At 50.3% G+C, this 6,000-nt stretch overlaps 1 long non-coding RNA gene across 1 annotated transcript; it reads right to left on the reverse strand.

Annotated features, from left to right (window-relative positions):
- Positions 1-3,884: 3,884 nt before the first annotated feature.
- On the reverse strand, positions 3,885-5,993 carry LOC121668053. The gene is made up of 2 exons (XR_006017241.1): positions 5,497-5,993; positions 3,885-5,231 (listed from the first exon to the last, which is right to left on the reverse strand). It is a non-coding gene; the product is annotated as an uncharacterized LOC121668053 (long non-coding RNA).
- Between the last annotated feature and the right edge of the window lie 7 nt (positions 5,994-6,000).

The following is a 6,000-nucleotide window of genomic DNA, read 5'->3' on the forward strand; positions in this document are numbered from 1 at the left end:
TAAAATGTTTTCTTGAGATCAGTCTTTAGTTGAAGAAAATACAATTATGAAGCCTGTGTTGTATTGGCTCCTGCTGAAATTTTGTCTTTATAAGATATTTTTTTTTCTGTTATCTAATTGGCTGGCTTCTTTCAGGTTCCCAGAGTACTCTTCTTTGTGCTCCAGGGGAATTTCTGTTACTCCTCAAACAATAATTCTGGAAAAAAAACCCCCACACAAAAAAAGACAAACTGGTGCATTGCACCACCCCACAATGGGCCCAGTGTTGATGCTGGATTAACTGTCCCGGTGAATGGCTGAGCTCACATCTCTCTGCCTGCCTGGAGCTCCACTCTGCTCTGCCTCTGGGGTTATGATATCATCTCTGAAGTCCTGCAAACACAGCTGAGCTCCACACTGCTCCCATTGTAGGTCCCACTTCTAAAAAAGTGGAGCTGGGGATCTCAGCCAAGCAGCAGAGCATCTCTGCAGAAGATGGAGGATGTGGGGACACCTCTTTCTCCCCACAGATGTTCACACAGTTATCTGCAAAGGCCATGTACTTCCAAAGGGCTGCTCACCTGGCTGTGCGCATATAGAGCCTGTATTTATCGTTCTGCTTCTCCAGGTGTGAAGTGAGAAGCGTGCACCTATAAAGAAACCCCCCTAATTGTCTTGACATCAGTTTGAGGTGGGCAAGTTGGAATTTCCAAGGGTCTCAGCTGTCTGCAGCTGAGAAGTCATCTTCTTGCACAAGCTTTCTTCTTGTATGGGCTTTTGGCTACTCATCATGTATGAGTGAGGCTGTGCTGGCAGACAAGAGGATACCCAAGTGAATATTTCTCTCACACCAAGTGTTTGTATTTGTTTCAGGGCTGCAACTCTTTGCTGGCCCACTCTGTGCAGAGATGCCTCCTTCCAGCTTCGTGCACTCTGGCACGTGTTGCCTAATGGACCACGGCTTCTCGTTCAGCCAGGCTGACAGGGAGCATCTCTGTCACCACAGCTGACACATGCTTGCTTTGTTAAATGACATAAGATGCTGCAGTGCAAGGCACAAGTTCTCCCATGCTTTCAGCTAAACAATTTACTACTGTGCTGCATATATCCTTCTCTGCTCCAGCGAGTGGGAGGCACCCAGAGCTGGTTATACATGTCCCAGTTTAGCCAGCTCTGTCCCCCTTGACGTTGCAAGGAGCAGTGGAAACGAAGTGACGTGTTGACCTAATGCCCTACATGTAGGGCATTCAAACCTTCGCTGCCTGACAGCTCTCAAACTGCCTGCTGAGGTTTAGCCCCATGTGGCATTTTCTGCTCTGCTACATTGCAGCTTCTCCAACCCTCCTGCCTCTGCACCATCCCGGGAGTAAGCAAAGCCAGGGTTTTGGAATGTGTGTTTCTGGCCACAGAGTGCAGTATTTTCTGCACATCAAATGCTCATCAGCGACTGGGAACACAACCAAGGAGGTTGGGGAGGAGAGGAGGGAGCCACACTTGATCCCACAGAAACCACAAACCTAATTTCACACTGAAGGCAATTAGCCAGGCACTCATTTGGTTAGGGTGGCTGTGCCGCCTTGTAAAACATGACCTTTTAATGAGCTGGGGTTTAGATTTGGGAGGTGGACCTGAGTTTCTGCTAGTCTACACTGGCAAAGGAAAACCACCAGCAGTTAATTACCATCAGGAGAGGGGAGCAGGGGTGAAGTGGCCCTCAAAACCATCTCTGTGCACTTCCAAGTCCTGCTTTGCATGACAGGATCATATCCCTGACCCCATGCCATCAGACTCAGCCTCCCCGCCAAAGCCACCAGGATGCTGCAGCATCCTTGGCTGGGCAGTGCTGACTCAGGCACACGGTCCTGTGCCCACTCCCTGGCACTGCTGTCCCCCAGATATTTCACTACTAGATATAAAAATCCCTGAGTTAGCCACTTGCGGCTGTGCTCCCTGCAGGAAGCAGTAAAAGGCTGATTTATGCTCTGAACCACAAAAGCCTTTTATTGCTGCTTTTTTTTTTAATATAACTGTCTTGCCCTTAAATGTCTAATCCCTTTCTAACAGTCTTGTGGAAGAGGCAGGGCTCTCCACGGGTTAAAGGCACTGTTTTTCAAGAGGATCAAGTTGTCCAGCAGGTCCCCAAAGCCCCTCAAAGCCCCTGGCACAGCCAGTCCTGTCAGCAAGGGAGGAGGGCAACAGTAAGATACGTGCTGCCGGCATGGTCCACCACATTCTCCCAGCCCTCAGCTTTCTGGGGTTGTCGGAGGGTTATTCCATCACTTGGAGTATTCCCTGACAGTCTTAGGCACTGCTGCTCCTTCAGGGGAGAATAAAAACCCCAAGCTGATCTAACAGAAACAGGGATTTAGGAGTTTGACTCCAGGCATATACATTTAAAGACATTGCCCAATTATTTCTTCATTTTTATTAATTACTATTAGTCATTTATGGTCCCTTTTAAATTCAACTTCTCAAGAAAAATATTGCTTTAGAAAAAAAAAAAAAAGAAAAGTAATTTCATGAACAATTAGCAAAAGCTACAGCTGCACCATAAAAGAGAAATACTGGGGGGGGAAGGAATATTTCAAATTGACCGGGAATATTTCAAATGCAAGTTGTCAGATGGATGGAAAGCCAGCTGAGATCCTAAGGAAGGGGTGATGCAGGAGAGGGGCAATTCAGGTAGGAGAAAGTACACAGTGTGGCATTGCTGGGTTCATTGTCAGGCCTGCTGTTAATTACTGGCTTTATTAATGATTTGGAAATGATGAGAAGTGTTAATTGCATCAGAAAATGATGCTACATTGGGAAGAGCTGAAAGCAGAGGTGAGAGCAGAAGAAAGAGCAGCAAGAGAGGCAGGAAGGGCTGAGTGGTATAAGAGGGATTTGATTTCATTCAGACTCTGGGGGCTTCTCTACAGTTTCCCCCAGTAAAAGAGCACCAATAATGTTTGTGGACATGGAGGGGGCCCACAGAGGCTGGACAGGAAAGTTTGGTTTGAAGCAAGAATCATTGGGACCCCTCCTGTCACCCTCAAGGGAGGAACAGAGACTTGCCTGCAGTGTAAGGCAGGCAGAGCCCTGCACAACAAAACTGAGCGGCGTGGAGGGGCAGCTGACTTCAGAAGACCCTAGACTGTATAGCAGAGTGTGTTTAAAAGAAAACTGTGAAAAGGTAATACATTGCTCTGCCTGCTGTGCAGCTGAACTGAAGGAAGGGGGAAAACAAAACCCACATTCATTTAGAAATTGCATCTAATGATCATCTCGAGAAGTTATAGGACAAAATCAAGGGAGTGAGCTGCTGCAAGCTGTTAAGGAGGAAACCCTCTGCCCACCGGATGCCAGTGTTGCCCAACATTAAATCACATGGAGAAAACTCCTCTAGCAAGAGAATATTTGGTGCTTAAAGACACCCATCACTCCAGCTACCCAAACACCACCACATTCAGCAACACACTTGCAACTTACTTGGTGGCACAGTTAAATATTTGCAACTCATCATTCTGGAGGTAGGCAAAGGTGACAAAGCCAAGGACGAAGCACTGTGTAAAATTTTACTTTTACTGAGCGGGCCCTAAAGAGGACCAAGCAGAGTTTTATTGCGCAGCTCCTCGGGCTGACAGTCTCCATTAACCATCAGTTAATACTGCAGCGTCAAAGCAAACCCGGAGTCACGGCCCTGTGCTGTTACAAAGTGTCCTTCATCCCAGCAAAAGACCTCGGGGTGAGAATATTTTGCATGAAGAGCCACCAGTGTAAGAGCTGAGCCTCTCGGCTCTGCATTGCAGTCGGCGTGTCGTGTGCCATCCCTCCATGCTGCAAATAAATCTACAATTTCTCAGCTGGGTGCCTTTAGAAGCCACACGCTAATACGCTTATACGGGAAGAGAGACCAGACAAGGTTCAAATAAAGAGCTCATGTAATAAATAAACATGAGGTCAGTATGGGAACAGCAATTATTGCTTTGTATGACAAGATTTGCATAGCAAACATTTGTGATTAATGTACAGCCGGCGTCAGGTAAGGAGCCTTCACTATCGTTGCTCCATCTGCACCTTCCAATCTAGAAGGTGCAGCAGCTCCAGCCAGAGCAATTAGTCACTGTTTACTGAGAGGCAGATCGAGCAAAATTTTTCTAGTTCAATATTTGAGCGAGTTTTGTCTCACAACCTCCCATTGGATCCATTTCTGCGCCAGGCAGGGATCAGGCTTCTTTCCTGGGGCTGGCAAGGAGGCACAATCGGCACTGCTGCTAATCTGCTCAGCAAGGGCATGGGCTGGCTCCCAGCCTCTCCTGTTGGCCTCACCCAGGTGATTTTCTCAGGGAAAACCCTAAGGAAGAGGCTGAAGACCCTGAATATCAGGGCTCTGCTTCCCGACTGCCTTTTCTTCCACCTGCCTCTGCCTGCCAGTGAACTGCCCCATTGCCACTGCTGATGTCGGCAGTGGGATGCAGCACTGAGGGCAATGAAACCTCCTTCTTTACAGCCTCCTTTCTGCAGAGCCTGGCTAATTAGTTCCAGCTAAACTTTCAGCTCTTTGGAGAAAGAGACATAATCCGACTTGAAATACTATCTTGATTTGGGGATTTTTTTTTTTTTTAAAGGCATGCAAGCCTCTGGCTTCTCTGGAAAGGAGGCAGTTTGGCTGGAGGGACTGGGGTTATTCTTCTGAGGTAAATTCCTATGGGAAAACCATTCCATTGGAGCTGGTTAGAGGGAAGGCACTTGCTGCTGCGTTCTTCCACTTAATCTGCTTGGGGGCGCCAGGGAAACCTGTTAGCATCACTAGGAAGTCACTCCCAAGAAGTATTGCACAGAACAGCTGGAAAGGCGAAAGGAGAGTTCCTTCATGTTGATGAGATCCAGAAGGGCTTGATTGGGGTGAGCAGGCTTCAAAACCTAGGGCACGCATTTTGGGGACATGAAGCGAAGAATTGAAGGTGCTCTTCCCTTGTGCACTTGCAGAGTTCAGTTACAACTGAGAATGCCAATCAACTCATCAAGACTGATAAATGGCAGCTGCTGTCTCACACTTGTGATGAGATGTTGAGATTTTCAGTCGCTGTCTTGCCAAGACAAGTCTTGATAAGATGCCAGTCCCCTGTATCCACTAGGGAGGACACGTGTGTCAGCATTTCACCCTTGTGCTTGGGTGGGTCATAGTCAGGGGGATGCAGGGCTGATGCTTGCAGGACCCTGGCACTGCAGCTGTCCCCACCTGAGAGCATCTAGGAGGTGCCACCAACCTGGCAGGGGACATCAAGATGGGGGGTGCATTGGTGGGAGATGCCATCGCACCTCTGTGCCTCACAGAGCTGCAGGCAGGTTGGAAAACATGGCTCTCATCAGCTACTTCAGCGCCAAGTCCACCCACCACCACATTGAAGAGTGATCTCCAAGGTGCCATCAACCTGCCCTGTTGCCCTTAAAACTTCTCTCCCTCCTTTCCAGCCCTTCCACCCTAAAGCTTCCCAACTGCCTCGGCTGAGCACTGGGAAGCCCTATACTCACCTCGGCGCTGAGAGCGCAGGCGGGGTGCTCTTGTCTTTGCATGTGGGGCTGTGCGCATTCACGGAGGTGGGTTCTTCGGGGCAGAACCCAGGGAGGAGGGCGATATGCCACGTCCTTGTCCGAATCAGGTGTGGGGGGGAGGTCCCACAGCGGAGCTGGGCGCGCTTCGCGCTGCGCACGATGCTCTTCGCACTTCAGCTGCGGCCGCCGCTGGGACGGGCTCAGCCCGCTCGGGGGCCGCCGCTATTTCGAGGGGCTGTGTCGGGAGGTGTCCCTGTGCCCCCCGGAGCAGGGTCGCTCCCGGTGCCGCCTCACGGGACGGCAAAGTTCCCTCGGGGGCCCGCTCCCGCCGGTGTTTCCGCAGCCCCCCCTCACGCCGGGGGTGCCCGGGGCGCGCACCTGCCCCTCAGGCTGGGCGGGGCAGGGAGAAAGCGCGGGAACGGCTCGCGCAGGCAAACGCGCGCGGCTCCGCAGGTGCGGAGCGTTCGTGTGGGAAGGGGGGGG

Source organism: Corvus kubaryi, unplaced genomic scaffold (genome assembly GCF_017639235.1).
Source record: "Corvus kubaryi isolate FWS band 111438036 unplaced genomic scaffold, C.kubaryi_AGA036_p1.0 37383, whole genome shotgun sequence".
In the NCBI taxonomy this organism is placed as follows: Eukaryota; Metazoa; Chordata; class Aves; order Passeriformes; family Corvidae; genus Corvus; species Corvus kubaryi.